At 42.6% G+C, this 17,031-nt stretch overlaps 1 protein-coding gene across 3 annotated transcripts in view; it reads left to right on the top strand.

Moving 5' to 3' along the window:
• Positions 1 to 17,031, top strand: part of CSMD2 (CUB and Sushi multiple domains 2) — a 1,533,565-nt gene that overhangs the window by 425,873 nt on the left and 1,090,661 nt on the right. The gene's annotated exons all lie outside the window — the stretch shown is intronic.

The raw sequence follows: 17,031 nt of genomic DNA, 5'->3' as shown, positions 1-17,031 counted from the left end.
ATATGTGAAAAGTATGGCGTGCATTTGTATTCAGCCCCCCTGAGTCAATACTCTGCAGAACCACCTTTCGCTGCAATTACAGCTGCAAGTCTTTTTGGGGATGCTTTGCACATTTAGAGAGTGACATTTTTGCCCATTCTTCTTTGCAAAAGAGCTCAAGCTATGTCAGCTTGGATGGAGAGCTTCTGAACAGCAATTTTCAAGTCTTGCCACAGATTCTCAATTGGATTTAAGTCTGGACTTTGACTGGGCCATTCTAACACATGAATATGCTTTGATCTAAACCATTCCATTTTAGCTCCGGCTGTATGTTTAGGGCCATTGTCCTGCTGGAAGGTGAACCTCTGCCCCAGTTTCAAGTTTTTTGTAGACTCTAACAGGTTTTCTTCTAGGATTGCTCTGTATTTGGCTCCATCCATCGTCCCATCAACTCTGACCAGCTTCCCTGTCCCTGCTAAAGAAAAGCATCCCCACAACATGATGCTGCCACCACCATGTTTCACGGTGGGGATGGTGTGTTCATGGTGATGTGCAGTGTTAGTTTCTCCCCACACATAGCATTTTGCTTTTAGGCGAAAAGTTAAATTTTGGTCTCATTTGAAAAGAGCACCTTCTTCCACATGTTTGCTGTGTCCCCCACATGGCTTCTTGCAAACTGCAAATGGGACTTCCTATGGCTTTCTTTCAACAATGACTTTCTTCTTGCCACTCTTCCATAAAGGCCAGATATGTGGAGTGCACAAGTAATAGTTGTCCTGTGGACAGATTCTCCACAGAATCTTGGTAGGTTTACATTTGTGCCATACTCTTTCCATTTTTGGATGATGGATTGAACAATACTCCGTGAGATGTTCAAAGCCTGGGATATTTTTTATGGCCTAACCCTGCTTTAAACTTCTCCAGCTTTATCCCTGACCTGTCTGGTGTGTTCCTTGGCCTTCATAATGCTGTTTGTTCACAAAGGTTCTCTAACAAACCTCTGAGGGCTTCACAGAACAGTTGTATTTATACTGAGAATAAATTGCACACAGGCGGACTCTGTTTACTAATTAGGTGACTTCTGAAGGTAATTGGTTCCACTAGATTTTAGTTAGGGGTATCAGAGTGAAGGGTGCACGCCACACTTTTCAGATATTTATTTGTAAAAAAAACTTTGAAAACCATTTATATTTTTCCTTCCACTTCATGATTATTTGCCACTTTGTGTTGATCTACCACATAAAATTCCAATAAAATAGAGAAGGTTGGTGCCATTGTTGCATACAACTATTCCTGGCTGAAGCTGGCATGGAGTCAACCACGAGAGAGCTGTGGCAGAATTACCACTAGCATTTTGGAGGCATGGTGGCTGAACAAGCTCCAACAACACTGAGACCTGTCCTGCATCCTGCCCAGCTGCCAGCAGAGTTACCCAGTGCACCGTGAAGGTAAGGTAACGTCCCTGCCCATGTCTGCTATACCATGAGTCAGCTGTAACCTTAACCTTACTTCTGACCGCCCTGTCCAACGAGGCCAAAACATTGCCTTCCACATGCCAGTAGAGAGCCAGAATGGCCTTTCGAGAAAAAAATGGCGTTTTGGAACCTGCCACTGAGGTACAGAACATTCCACAAAGTCACGAAAGGGGGCAGAGTCTACCAGCTGAAAAGGCAACAGTTGCAGTGCTAGAAATTTGGCCAAGCTAGCATTTAGACGCTGAGCATGTGGATGGCTGGGACTGAATTTCTTTTTGCAGTTCAGCAGCTGGGGTAGGGAAATTTGCCTACTAAAATCAGATGGTGGTGTACTGCTAGCAGATTGGCTGCAAGAACTTGGGACACCTATACCTTCATTCCTCTCAGTGCAGGTTTTTGAGAGGACTGGAATGAGGAGCAAGGAGAAGTCTGCCTTTTTCTTCATGTGGGTCTTTCAAGTGCCGTTGCCAATGGACTGCATGGCAGGTTGTCATATGTCTGGTCAAGCATGTGGTGCCCAAGCGGCTGCTGTTCTGGCCATGCTTAATCCGTTTCACACATAGGTTGCAAATAGCAACGCTGCAATCTGCTGCACATGTGTCAAAAGGGGGGCCACACCAAAGAACTTTTAAAAGTCAGCAGGGAGTCAGCAGTGCCATGCATCTGCGGAGCTCTGCAGTGTGATGCAATAGGATGGCTGCCCTTAAGCTGCCCCCTAGAGGATATCCTGCCTCGTTGGAGTTTTGCCTCCTCCTCTCTTCTCTCAGGCACCCAAGTACAGTCAGTGACCTCATCATCCCCTCCCTTCTCATCGCTGGACCAATCTTGGCAGTATGCTGCAGCTGGGGGAACATGACTGCCAGTTTCTTGTCCTTCTTGGGCACCCCTCTTTCTAGGATCACGTTACTCCCTTCCACAAACTGGGAACCAACATCAGAGCCTTCAAATCATTGCGCATCCTCCAACAGCATGTACCCAACACTGTGGTCGAATAATTCTGGGGACTCCTCCGTGCATGATGGTGGGTGATGATGGCTACAGAAGAAGTGACTGTGGACAAGGCGCCAGTGGAATAGGCCACTTTGGCAGCTACGTTGGAAGGCAAACTGCTCTGAGCCTGGGTGACAGAGGATAAGGAGAATGAGGACAGCTTTGTTATCCACTCCACCAACTCTTCTGCATGTTCTGGCTCAATAACACAGCCAGCAGGAGAAAAAAAGGACAAGCGTGCCCCACAGCCACCTGGAGAGGATGCACCATGTCCACGACCACCACCCGGTTACATAAATGGGTTGCCCCGCCCCCCTCTGATGCCCTGGGAAAGCCATGGGGAAGTCCCCATGCATCACAGGGGGTGGGGTCACCTGGGAACATCACCGTGTGGCCCCGCCCTCAGTTATATAAGAGCTGTCAAAGCAAAGATGCATCATACAGGGGGGCCTCTCATGGAGGCGGGTCAGCTGCAGCTTTGTTTTTTTTCTTTTCCGGTCCGTCGGCGGAGCGAAAGATGGACTTGTCCCAAGCTGTGTCTTGTCTTTTGGACCATTTTGACAATTTTTTTGTGAAATGGTAGGGGTACATTTGTACCCCGTTACCATTTCACACAGGAGGCAGGCCAGGATCTGGGGTCCCCTTGTTAAAGGGGGCTTCCAGATTCTGATAAGCCCCCCACCCACAGACACCCACAACCATCGGACAAGGGTTGTGGGGATGAGGTCTTTGTCCCCATCAACATGGGGACAAGGTGCTTTGGGGGGCTACCCCAAAGCACCCTCCCCATGTTGAGGGCATGTGGCCTGGTACGGTTCAGGAAGGGAGGGCGCTCTCTCATCCCCCCTCTTTTTTTGCGGCCTGCCAGGTTGCGTGCTCAGATAAGGGTCTGGTATGGATTTTTGGGGGGGACACGTCAATTTTTTTTAATTTTGGCGTGGAGTTCCCCTTTAAATCCATACTGGACCTGAAGGGTCCGGTATGGATTTTGAGGGGGACCCCAATGCAATTTTTTTTTTATAATTTTGGTTCAGGGTTACCCTTAATAATAATAATGGACAGGGGGGATCCCATGCCGTTTTTTTCAATGACTTTTATCTGTATTGCCGAGACCCGTACAATTCACTATAGCCCCTATTACTTTTAAATTACTTTTTTTCTTTAAAAATGTCATTTTGTGCCAGGACTGTTCTAAACACGGGAAACATGCACCCCTTTACAGGCATACTATAGACACCCCCCAGGTACGAAATTTAAAGGAATATTTCACTTTTATTGTTTCACTTTAAGCATTATTAAAATCACTGCTCCAGAAAAAACAGCTGTTTTTAAAACTTTTTTTGCATTCATACATATCCCCTGGGGCAGGACCCAGGTCCCCAAACTCTTTTTATGACAATAACGTGCATATTAACCTTTAAAATTAGCACTTTTGATTTCTCCCTTTTAAAGGGTGTTCCGTGGCTTTCGAATTTGCTGCAAACACCCCAAATTGTTTGCTATTCGGCGAACAGGCGAACACCCGATGTTCGAGTGGAACTTAAATTCCACTCGAACATCAGGCTCATCCCTACTGTAGATATATATTAAAAGGAAAGAAAACCGCACTTGGTCAAACAATATCAAACATTGAAAATAAGTGATAAAAATAAAAAATCACAAATAACTCAAAATCATACAGTGTAATCCAAAAAGCAGCAGCTTGATGTGTGATAACACAATTGGGATATAGAAAAGGATAAAGAAAGCTGCGCCAATAAATGGAAAGTCCATACAATTGCTTGTGGATAAATCAGTAAACAGTTCAATCTAATGAATCAAACACTAGGGTGAACCAAATCAAATCAAACGTGCCGCCACCTTAAGAAAAACCTGCTTACCAGCTGGTAAGCAAAGTCGGGCAGATGGCTTATACCCAGCCAGGGCCTTTGCTTGTACAGAAGATCAGCTGATGGGCTAAAAGCTGGATGGTTAAATGGATGCTCAGAACCCTCCTGACATCGTACGACCTTGGCCAGAGCCCCGGAACCCAGCCATAAACAGAGGAAAGAAAACCATCCATAGCGTAATATTGTCACTAATAATAATTTAATGGATTAAGTATTGCACTTACATAAAAAGGCTTAAAAAATCGCATATAAAAAGCAGAGCCGGCCGGCTGCAAACGATATCCCGTCCTCCTAACACGAAAGCGTGGTGACGTCAGCACGTATCCTCCTCCATGAATGACGGTATCAATGGGGAACGATATATATTAGTCTGTTGTACATAAATTTCACCTACTGGCTTACTGTTCTTTTTTTGGGGTTTAATCACTTGACCTCCGGAAGATTTACACCCCTTCCTGACCAGGCTATTTTTTTATGATACTGCACTGCGTTACTTTAACTGACAATTGCATGGTCATGCAAAGCTTTACCCAAATAAAATGTATGTCCTTTTTTTGGTCTTCACAAATAGAGTTTTCTTTTGGGGGTATTTGATCACCTCTGCGTTTTTTATTTTTTTTTGCGCTATAAACAAAAAAACACAGACAATTTAAACAACAAAACAAAAAAAAATATTTTTTGATTTCTGCTATAAAACGTCCAATAAAAATGTTTTAAAAATCTAATTTCTTCATAAACTTAGGTCATTATGTATTCTGCTACATATTTTTATGCTCAAAAGTTATAGAGTCTACAAACTATGGGATATTTTTATTTACTTATTTGTTTTTTTACTAGTAATGGTTGCGATCAGCAACTTATAGCGGGACTGCGATATTGCGGTGGACATTTAGACACTGACTTTTTTTGACACTTTTTGAGGACCATTGACACTAATACAGTGATCAGTGCTAAAAAATATGCACTGTCACTGTACTAATGACACTGGCTGGGAAGGGGTTAACATCAGGGTCGATCAAAGGGTTAACTGTGTGCCTAGCCTTTGTTTTAATGCACTGTAGGAGGTTCTTTTACTAGGGAAAAACATGCTTCCTAATCCCTGCTTTGCAGAGGCACAAGATCCATGCCTTCCCTTCTGTCAGAATGAGGATCTGCCTTGTTTACATAGGCAGAAAGCCGTTCTGCCTCCCTGCTCGATCATCGGTGGGTGCTAGAGGACATCGAGTCTACGGTGTTTGCCGCTGGGCTTCTGCTGTGTGTGATCACAGAGGGAACAAGACACCGGTGGTGCGCATGCGTGCCCCCTATCCAGAAGAGTTGGATCATGTGTATATATACGTGATCTGGCACACAGGTCCTGCTCTATAGCAGTAAAACTGCTATGCAGCGGACCTGAAGTATTTACCTGAAGTTATCTTCAATGGCTTGTTCACACCAGCCCCATTGGGTTGCATTGGGCAGCATTTACAGATGCACTTCTGGCACTTAGACAAGGCAATTTGTCATGTTGTTTTAGTTCACACTAACATGCTGCATTGCGAAATACAACAGGTTGCATTTTAACTCTGTAAAGCCCATTGTGACACAATATACTGCATCGCAAATTGCTGTGGTTCGTAGTTGAATGAAATTTAGCATTGAGACATTTTAACAAAATAAAACATAAAAAGGTAAACAGTACAATACTTTGTAACCACGCATTGTAACCAGCCCAACACAACGCAAACAAGTGGGCCTACTTTATCGATAGCATACTGCTGACCTATTGGTCTAAATGTTGTGAAAGGTGAATTTCACCTTTTAGCTGGCTACTGTTCTGTTGGAGTTAAAATGTTGCTATTTGATCAAACTTACTCTAACTGGGTGAGCTGGATATAGAAATGTTTTATTATGATAGTTCACTCTGTACAAGATAGAAAAATACAGCATATCGAAAGTGATCACAATTAACACTAGATGGCAGCTGTCTTTAAATGCTGGTCTAATTAACTGGCATATTATAATGCTACCTTCATCTTGCATTTCTCTGAAACCACAGAGAACAGAGGGTATGGCATATTACATATTTTATGACTGATTTATAAACATTGGATTCACGTGGAAGGCTCTCTGTGAAATACATCATCATTTAGAACATAATTCTTAAAAAAGTGCACTATGATTCTCTGCTACTGTTTGCAAAAACAGATTTATAAAGTAGGGTGGATAAATGAAGTATGGTCAGAAAGTTGTTTTCTTTTGCTGTGTTTAGTACGTGAAACATAAATGTTAGAAATTGAGCTGGGTAAATGTTGATACAAAATATATCTATACATTTGTGTGTGTGTACTGTAAGTACATACTGTATTTATTGGCGTATTTCCCTCCTAAAAATAGGGGGCATATCACGGGTGTGTGTTATACGCCGATAGTGTACCCCGGAGGGGAAGGTGGTTGATGAGCCGTATATATATATATATATATATATATATATACAGTATTTCACAAAAATGAGTACACCCCTCATATTTTTGTAAATATTTTATTATAACTTTTCATGTGACAACACTGAAGAAATTACATTTTGCTACAATGTAAAGTAGTAAGTGTACAGCTTGTATAACAGTGTAAATTTTCTGTCCCCTCAAAATAACTCAACACACAGCCATTAATGTCTACACTGCTGGCAACAAAAGTGAGTACACCCCTAAGTGAAAATGTCCAAATTGGGCCCAGAGTGTTAATATTTTGTGTGGCAATCATTATTTTCCAGCACTGTCTTAACCGTCTTGGGCATGGAGTTCACCAGAGCTTCACAGGTTGCCAATGGAGTCCTCTTCCACTCCTCCATGATGACATCACAGAGCTGGTGAATGTGTTAGAGACCTTGCGCTCCTCCACCTTCCATTTGAGGATACAAAGATGCCCAATAGGGTTTAGGGCTGGAGACATGCTTGGCCAGTCCATCACCTTTAACCTCAGCTTCTTTAGAAAGGTAGTGGTTGTCTTGGAGGTGTGTTTGGGGTCGTTATCATGTTGGAATACTGCCCTGCGGTCCAGTCTCCGAAGGGAGGGGATCATGCTCTGCTTCAGTATGTCACACTACATGTTGCCATTCATGGTTCCCTCAAAGAACTGTAGCTCTCCAGGGCCGGCAGCACTCATGCAGCCCCAGACCATGACACTCCCACCACCATGCTTGACTGTAGGCAAGACACACTTGTCTTTGTATTCCTCACCTGGTTGCCGCCACACATGCTTGACACCATATAAACCAAATGAGTTTATCTTGGTCTATGTAGTTTATGTTTATCTGGTTTATGTAGAGTAACAGTTCTTTTTTTCAGATCCTCAGAGACTTCTTTGCCATGAGGTGCCATGTTGAACTTTGAGTGACCAGTATGAGAAAGTGAGAGCGATAACACCAAATTTAACACACCTACTCCCCATTCAACACTAATGAGCCACATGACACCGGGGAGGGAAAATGGCTAATTGGGCCCAATTTGTACATTTTCACTTAGGGGTGTACTCACTCTTGTTGCCAGTGGTTCAGACATTAATGGCTGTGTGTTGAGTTATTTTGAGGGGACAGCAAATTTACACTGCTATACAAGCTGTACACCCACTACTTTACATTGTAGCAAAGTGTCATTTCTTCAGTGTTGTCACATGAAAAGATATAATAAAATATTTACAAAAATGTGAGGGGTGTGCTCACTTTTGTGAGATACTGTGTATATATATATATATATATATATATATATATATATATATCCGAGGCTCATTGCTACATAGGCACTATATTTATAGGGATTGTAATGGGTTAGTAGACCGCAATACTTTGATTGTCATAAGCTAACTGGAGCCCCTCTGCTATAATGCTAGCATGCTGAACACAGCAACTGCTGTCAGCCTGCAGCAGTCTGAGACCTCTCTATCTTGTTTCTGGGTTCTGCACTAAGAAAAGCATTATAGACAGTAGAAGAGAATATTAGTTAACATAAATGGTCCTAATTAACAGTAGCAAAATACAAAAATATGCAGTAACTTGTCACAGCCACTTATGATATCTGCCTTCTGAAGTGTAGAGTAGGTAGACTAACATAACTAGATTTCTGCATGGTTGATTTTCATTTCCGCATGCTATTTCTCTGTAAATATTATTATGCAAACATAAAAGCTGTTTTGAAAAAGAAAAAAAAAACATACAAAAATAGCCATATATGCAATTATTATACTGTGGCAGGACATTTACAGACTGCAGGACATTTAAAGCCAAACTTGAGTCTTATATATATATAAAAAAAAAAAAAAAAACACCATTTAATCTAGTACTGTAAATTCACCCAGTGAATCCTTCACTGCAATTCACCATTTTGTGATATTCAGTGGCAATCACTTACCTGTACAGTAAAATGGGTAAACAGATTTCAGGCTGCAGATGCATTTTCCCAACAAATCACTTTATAGTGTTCAAACCATGTTTATACAAGGTGTAAAGTGCTAGGAGGGTTTACTGCCCCTACCATGTAAATACACATGCACATACACTTTAGAATTGCTTTAAAAGGGGTTCCTCTCCCTGGTTACCAGAAGGTGGTGCCATCAAGGAAGGGAAAGGGAGGGGGCATGCAGGTGGTTCATCTTCCCCGCTGGTTTTAGGGGTCGCTTGGACCTTAACCAATTCACTGGTGCATGCAGGTAAGAGATTAAAAATGCTGAGTACAGTATCTCACAAAAGTGAGTACACCACTCACATTTTTGTAAATATTTTATTTTATTTTCATGTGACAACACTAAAGAAATGACACTTTGCTACAATGTAAAGTAGTGAGTTTACAGCTTGTATAACAGTGTAAATTTGCTGTCCCCTCAAAAGAAATCAACACACAGCCATTAATGTCTAAACCGCTGGCAACCAAAGTGAGTACACCTCTAAGTGAAAATGTCCAAATTTGACCCAATTAGCTATTTTCCCTCCCTGGTGTAATGTGACTCGTTAGTGTTACAAGGTCTTAGGTGTGAATAGGGAGCAGGTGTATTAAATTTGGTGTTATCGCTCTCACTCTCTCATACTGGTCACTGAAAGTTCAACATGGCACCTCATGACAAAGAACTCTCTGAGGATCTGAAAAAAAATTGTTGCTCTACATAAAGATGGCCTAGGCTATAAGAAGATTGCAAGACCCTGAAACTGAGCTGCAGCATGGTGGCCAAGACCATACAGCCGTTTAACAGGACAAGTTCCACTCAGAACAGGCCTCGCCATGGTCAACCAAAGAAGTTGAACGCACATGCTCAGCGTCATATCCATAGGTTGTCTTTGGGTAATAGATGTATGAGTGCTGCCAGCATTGCTGCAGAGATTGAAGGGGTGGGGGTCAGCCTATCAGAGCTCAGACTATACGCCGCACTCTTCATCAAATTGGTTTGCATGGCTGTTGTCCCAGAAGGAAGCCTATTATAAAGATGAGGTACAAGAAAGCTTGCACACAGTTTGCTGAAGACAAGCAGACTAAGGACATGGATTACTGGAACCATCTCCTGTGGTCTGATGAGACCAAGATAAACTTATTTGGTTCAGATGGTGTCAAGCGTGTGTGACGGCAACCAGGTGAGTAGTACAAAGACAAGTGTGTCTTGCCTACAGTCAAGCATGGTGGTGGGAGTGTCATGGTCTGGGGCTGCATGAGTGCTGCCGACACTGGGGAGCTACAGTTCATTGAGGGAACCATGAATGCCAACATGTACTGTGACATACTGAAGAAGAGCATGATTCCATCCCTTTGGAGACTGGGCTGCATGGCAGTATTCCAACATGATAATGACCCCAAACATACCTCCAAGATGACCACTACCTTGCTAAAGAAGCTGAGGATAAAGGTGGTGAATTGTCAAGCATGTCTGCAGACTTAAACCCTATTGAGCATCTGTGGGGCATCCTCAAATGGAAAGCAGAGGAGCCCAAGGTCTCTAACATCCACCAGCACCATAATATCGTCATGGAGTAGTGGAAGAGGACTCCAGCGGCAACCTGTGAAGCTCTGGTGAACTCCATGCCCAAGAGGGTTAAGGCAGTGCTGGAAAATAATGGTGACCACACAAAATATTGACACTTTAGGCCCAATTTGGACATTTTCACTTAGGGATGTACTAACATTTGTTGCCAGCGGTTTAGACATTAACCACTTCAGCCCCAGAAGGATTTACCCCCTTCCTGACCAGAGCACTTTTTACAATTTGGCACTGCGTCGATTTAACTGCTAATTGCGCGGTCATGCAATGCTGTACCCAAACGAAATTTGCGTCCTTTTCTTCCCACAAATAGAGCTTTCTTTTGATGGTATTTGATCACCTCTGGGGTTTTTATTTTTTGCGCTATAAACGGAAAAAGACCGAAAATTTTGAAAAAAAATGATATTTTCTACTTTTTGCTATAAAAAAAAAATCCAATAAACTCAATTTTAGTCATACATTTAGGCCAAAATGTATTCGGCCACATGTCTTTGGTAAAAAAAATGTCAATAAGCGTATATTTATTGGTTTGATATGAAGTTATAGTGTCTACAAACTAGGGTACATTTTCTGGAATTTACACAGCTTATAGTTTATGACTGCCTATGTCATTTCTTGAGGTGCTAAAATGGCAGGGCAGTACAAAACCCATCCAAATGACCCCATTTTGGAAAGTAGACACCCCAAGGAAATTGCTGAGAGGCATGTTGAGCCCATTGAATATTAATTTTTTTTTTGTCCCAAGTGATTGAATAATGACAAAAAAAAAAATGTACAAAAAGTTGTTACTAAATGATATATTGCTCACACAGGCCATGAGCATATGTGGAATTGCACCCCAAAATACATTTAGCTGCTTCTCCTGAGTATGGGGATACCACATGAGTGGGACTTTTTGGGAGCCTAGCCGCGTACGGGGCCCTGAAAACCAATCACCGCCTTTTAGAATTTCTAAGGGCGTACATTTTTGATTTCACTCCTCACTACCTATCACAGTTTTGAAGGCCATAGAATGCCAAGATGGCACAAGCCCCCCCCAAATTACCCCATTTTGGAAAGTAGACAACCCAAGCTATTTGCTGAGAGGCATGTTGAGTCCATGGAATATTTTATATTTTGACACAAGTTGCGGGAAAGTGACAAATTTTTTTTTTTTTTGCACAAAGTTGTCACTAAATGATATATTGCTCACACAGGCCATGGGCATATGTGGAATTGCACCCCAAAATACATTTAGCTGCTTCTCCTGAGTATAGGGATACCACATGTGTGGGACTTTTTGGGAGCCTAGCCGCGTACGGGGCCCCGAAAACCAAGCACAGCCTTTTAGGATTTCTAAGGGCGTAAATTTTTGATTATTTCACTCCTCACTACCTATCACAGTTTTGAAGGCCATAAAATTCCAAAATGGCACAAAACCCCCCCAAATGACCCCATTTTGGAAAGTAGACACCTCAAGCTATTTGCTGAGAGGCATGTTGAGTCCATGGAATATTTTATATTTTGACACAAGTTGCGGGAATGTGACAATTTTTTTTTTTTGCACAAAGTTGTCACTAAATGATATATTGTTCAAACATGCCATGGGCATATGTGGAATTGCACTCCAAAATACATTTAGCTGCTTCTCCTGAGTATGGGGATACCACATGTGTGGGACTTTTTGGGAGCCTAGCCACGTACGGGCCCCGAAAACCAAGCACCGCCTTTTAGGATTTCTAAGGGCGTAAATTTTTGATTTCACTCCTCACTACCTATCACAGTTTTGAAGGCCATAAAATGCCCAGATGGCACAAACCCCCCCAATGACCCCATTTTGGAAAGTAGACACCCCAAGCTATTTGCTGAGAGGCATGTTGAGTCCATGGAATATTTTATATTTTGACACAAGTTGCGGGAAAGTGACACTTTTTTTTTTTATTGCACAAAGTTATCACTAAATGATATATTGCTCAAACATGCCGTGGGCATATGTCTAATTACACCCCAACATACATTCTGCTGCTTCTCCTGAGTATGGGGATACCACATGTGTGGAACTTTTTGGGAGCCTAGCTGCATACGGGGACCCGAAAACCAATCACCGTCTTCAGGATTTCTAAGGGCGTAAATTTTTGATTCACTCCTCACTACCTATCACAGTTTCGAAGGCCATAAAATGCCAAGATAGCACAAACCCCCCCAAAAGACCCCATTTTGGAAAGTAGACACCCCAAGCTATTTGCTGAGAGACATGGTGAGAATTTTGCAGCTCTCATTTGTTTTTGAAAATGAAGAAAGACAAGAAAAAATTTTTTTTTTCTTTTTTCAATTTTCAAAACTTTGTGACAAAAAGTGAGGTCTGCAAAATACTCACTATACCTCTCAGCACAAATAGCTTGGGGTGTCTACTTTCCAAAATAGGGTCATTTGGGATGGGGGTTTGTGCCACCTGGGCATTCCATGGCCTCTGAAACTGTGATAGGCAGTGAAGAGTGAAATCAAAAATTTACGCCCTTAGAAAGCCTGAAGGCAGTGCTTGGTTTTCGGGATCCCGTACGCGGCTAGGCTCCCAAAAAGTCTCACACATGTGGTATTCCTGTACTCAGGAGAAGCAACACAACAGAATGTATTTTGGGGTGTAATTTCACATATTCCCATGGCATGTCTGAGCAACATATCATTTAGTGACAACTTTGTTCAAAAAAAAATTTGTCTTTTTCCCGCAACTTGTGTCACAATATAAAATATTCCATGGACTCGACATGCCTCTCAGCAAATAGCTTGGGGTGTTTACGTTCCAAAATGGGGTCATTTGAACTGTCCTGGCATTTTATGCAAAACATTTAGAAGCTTATGTCACACATCACCCACTCTTCTAACCACTTGAAGACAAAGCCCTTTCTGACACTTTTTTTTTACATGAAAAAATTATTTTTTTTGCAAGAAAATTACTTTGAACCCCCAAACATTATATATTTTTTTAAAAGCAAATGCCCTATAGATTAAAATGGTGGGTGTTTAATTTTTTTTTTACACAATATTTTCGCAGCGATTTTTTAAACGCATTTTTTGGGGAAAAAACACACTTTTTTAAATTTTAATGCACTAAAACACACTATATTGCCAAAATGTTTGATGAAATAAAAAAGATGATCTTAGGCCGAGTACATGGATACCAAACATGACATGCTTTGAAATTGCGCGCAAACGTGCAGTGGCGACAAACTAAATACATTTTTAAAAGCCTTTAAAAGCCTTTACAGGTTACCACTTTAGATTTACAGAGGAGTGCTAAAATTACTGCCCTCGATCTGACCTTCGCGGTGATACCTCACATGCATGGTGCAATTGCTGTTTACATTTGATGCCAGACCGACGCTTGCGTTCGCCTTTGCGCGAGAGCAGGGGGGGACAGGGGTGCTTTTTTTTTTTTTTCTTTATTATTTTTGTGCTTTTTTATCTTATTTTTAAACTTTTCCTTTCATTTTTTCAATCATTTTTATTGTTATCTCAGGGAATGTAAATATCCCCTATGATAGCATTATGTAGTGACAGGTAGTCTTTTTTGAATAAACTGGGGTCTATTAGACCCTAGATCTCTCCTCTGCTCTCAAAGCATCTGACCACACCAAGATCGGTGTGATAAAATGCTTTAAGAATTTCCCAATGGAGCTGTTTACATCCGGTGAAATCTAAGTCATGAAATGCTCGTAGCTTCCGGTTTCTTAGGCCATAGAGATGTTTGGAGCCACTCTGGTCTCTGATTAGCTCTATGGTCAGCTGGCTGAATCACCGGCTGCATTCTCAGGTTCCCTGTTGGGACAGGAGAGCCAGAGAAAAACATGGAAGACGGTGGGGGGCATTCCCTCCCACTGCTTGTAAAAGCAGTCTAGAGGCTAATTAGCCACTAGGATTGCTTTTACATGAAAGCCAACCGCTGGCTGAAAAGAATGATACCAAGATGATACCTAAACCTGCAGGCATCATTCTGGTATAACCACTCAAAGCCCAGCAACATACCAGTACGTTGCTGGTCCTTGTTGGGCATATATTGTAAACTTTTTTTTCATGCAGCCTGTGGGCTGAACGAAAAAAAGAGAATGATCGGTGGGTATGCCCACCATTAGAATACCTCCCTTCATCCACCCACTTCTAATGATGGGCATACATGCACGGTATATATATGCCAAAGCATGGGGGCATCCTCCCGCAAAAGTTAGGAGCAAATCGCTCCTCCGCCCTCTGCTGCCCCCACGCTTCGGCATATATGCTGAAGTATGTAACTGTGGTGGTGAAATCACCTCCGACAGCGCTGGAGTCACGGCTTTATGTATCGTGGGAGCTGTCAAGCTTTATGTTGAGCTTTATGTTGCTGTCAAGATAAATAAATCCGCTCTGCAGCTGAATGGCGTACCTGAAAACAAAAAATGGTTACCAATAAAACACAGTAAACAGTAAAGTATAAAAAAATTGCATATCTGAAAAGCAAACATGGTAAAACATAATAACAATAAAACATTGCAAAATAGAATACAGTAAAAAAGAGCAAAACAATAGAGAGACAATAGAGAAAGAGAGAGAACAATAAAACAACAACTATTTTTGTTTTTTTTATTTTTTTTTGTGTTTTTATTTTTTTTACTTTTTTTTTTTTTTTTTTACACTGTGTTTATAGGAACTTTAACTTTTGTAACTGGTACCAGGTTTTGGTCTCTCAAAATGCGATGGCATCTTAGGAGACCCTGTGAAAGGTGTGTGTCCTAGTCTGTGCAGTGCTGTACCCTACGCTAATACTCAACTAGTGAATGGTAGCGTTCAAAACATTCACCAATGCATAGACCAGGATTGTCAGGACAGGAGGCACAATAATACCTTGCTGCAGACATGACATCTTCTTTGGGGGGTTCGTTGGGTAGGGGTACTCGGGAGGGCATAAGGAAAATGTCTCTCATGCAGCCGGCTTACTGCATTTGGTTGGGGAAGGTGAGGTGGAGCACCGTCTGGAAAAAAGAAGGGCTCTGACAATCTCTTCCTGGAATTCAAGGAAGGATCCAGTCCATCCTGAAGCTCTGTATAGCACATGAGCGTTCAGCAAAGCCAATTGAAATAAATAAACAGACACTTTCTTGTACCAGCATCTGGCCTTACGGGCAACTAGGTACGGCACCAACAACTGGTCGTTGAAGTCCACCCCTCCCATATTTTGGTTATATTCGTGGACACAGAGGGGTTTCTCCACAACACCAGTCGCCGTAGTAATTTGGACTGTCGTGTCTGCATGAAGGGAGGTAAGAACGAAAACATTCTTATTATCCCTCCACTTCATAGTGAGCAAGTTATTACATTGCAAGCAGGCTCTCTCCCCCAGCCTAAGACGGGAATCTACAAGCCGCTGGGGAAATCCCCTGCCATTAGGTCGCATGGTGCCACATGCTTCAATCTGTTGATCAAAAAGGTGACTAAAAAGTGGCACGCTCGTGTAATAATTGTCCATGTACAAGTAGTACCCCTTTCCGAATAAGGGTGACACCAAGTCCCACACAATCTTGCCAGCGCTTCCTATGTAGTCAGGGCAGTTTGTCGGCTCTACGTGACTATCTTTGCCCTCGTAAACCATACTACTACATGTATAGCCTGTGGCCCGGTCACAGAGCTTATACATCTTGACCCCGTATCTGGCACGCTTGCTGGGAAGGTACTGTTTGAATGACAAGCAGCCAGAAAACTTAATCAGGGACTCATCAACGCAGACAACTTGATGGGGAGTAAACAAGTCTGCAAAACATTGGTTGAAGTGGTTTAGGAGGGGCCGAATTTTGTAGAGCCGATCGTATTCAGGGTCTCCACAAGGACGACAGAGTTCATTGTTGTTGAAGTGCATGAACCGCAAAATCTGCTTGTATCGTACCCTGGTCATGGAGGCAGAGAACAAGGGCATATGGTGAATTGGGTCAGTGGACCAATATGACCGCAACTCACTCTTTTTAGTTATGCCCATGTTGAGGGAAAGGCCCAGAAAGATCTTAAATTCGGAGACCGTAATTGGTCTCCAATCTCTGGCAAGGGAGGACTGGGGAATAGTGGCGATGTGTTGACCAGCGTATAAATTGCTTTGGTCCACAATAGATCTATAGAGATCTTCGGTGAAAAACAGCGAATAAAAATCCAGTGGCATAAAATCAACTATTTCCACATAAATACTGGGTTGGCTAGTGAGTGGGGGAAGTACGGGTGCTGCAGAAGTGGTGGGTTCCCAATTCGGATTGGTGAATGCAGCAGGAAGGGCACTATGGGCACAACGGGCTTGTATTCATCTTCTTGATGGCAGCGGGACACTACTTGTGCTTGCCACCTCGCCAGCTTGAACTGCACTTATGGGACTCACCACAACACCAAGTGTTACTGCAGTGCTGGATGTACGACCAGGGTGTACTAGGCCGCTGGTGCTTGCCAGTTCACCAGAAGGAATAGCGGCGCTAGTACTGCTCTGCTCCATACGAGGGACCTGCAGTTCTTGCACATCAAGGACAGAAGAAGAAGTTTGGGGTCTGGTATGCATGACCTTGGCAGGGACCACAACTCCGTCATCAGAGCTATCTGTCATGGAGCCGCTGTCCTCTACAGGATTGTATTCTGAGCCTGAATCTGACAGATGAGTGACTTCCTCTTCACTATCTGTCATGCTCAGAAACGTGTAGGCCTCTTCACTAGTGTACCTT

Source organism: Aquarana catesbeiana, linkage group LG02 (assembly GCF_042186555.1).
Source record: "Aquarana catesbeiana isolate 2022-GZ linkage group LG02, ASM4218655v1, whole genome shotgun sequence".
Classification (NCBI taxonomy): domain Eukaryota; kingdom Metazoa; phylum Chordata; class Amphibia; order Anura; family Ranidae; genus Aquarana; species Aquarana catesbeiana.
The sequence above is the reverse complement of the archived record's forward strand: the minus strand, read 5'-3'. Positions and strand labels throughout refer to the sequence as shown.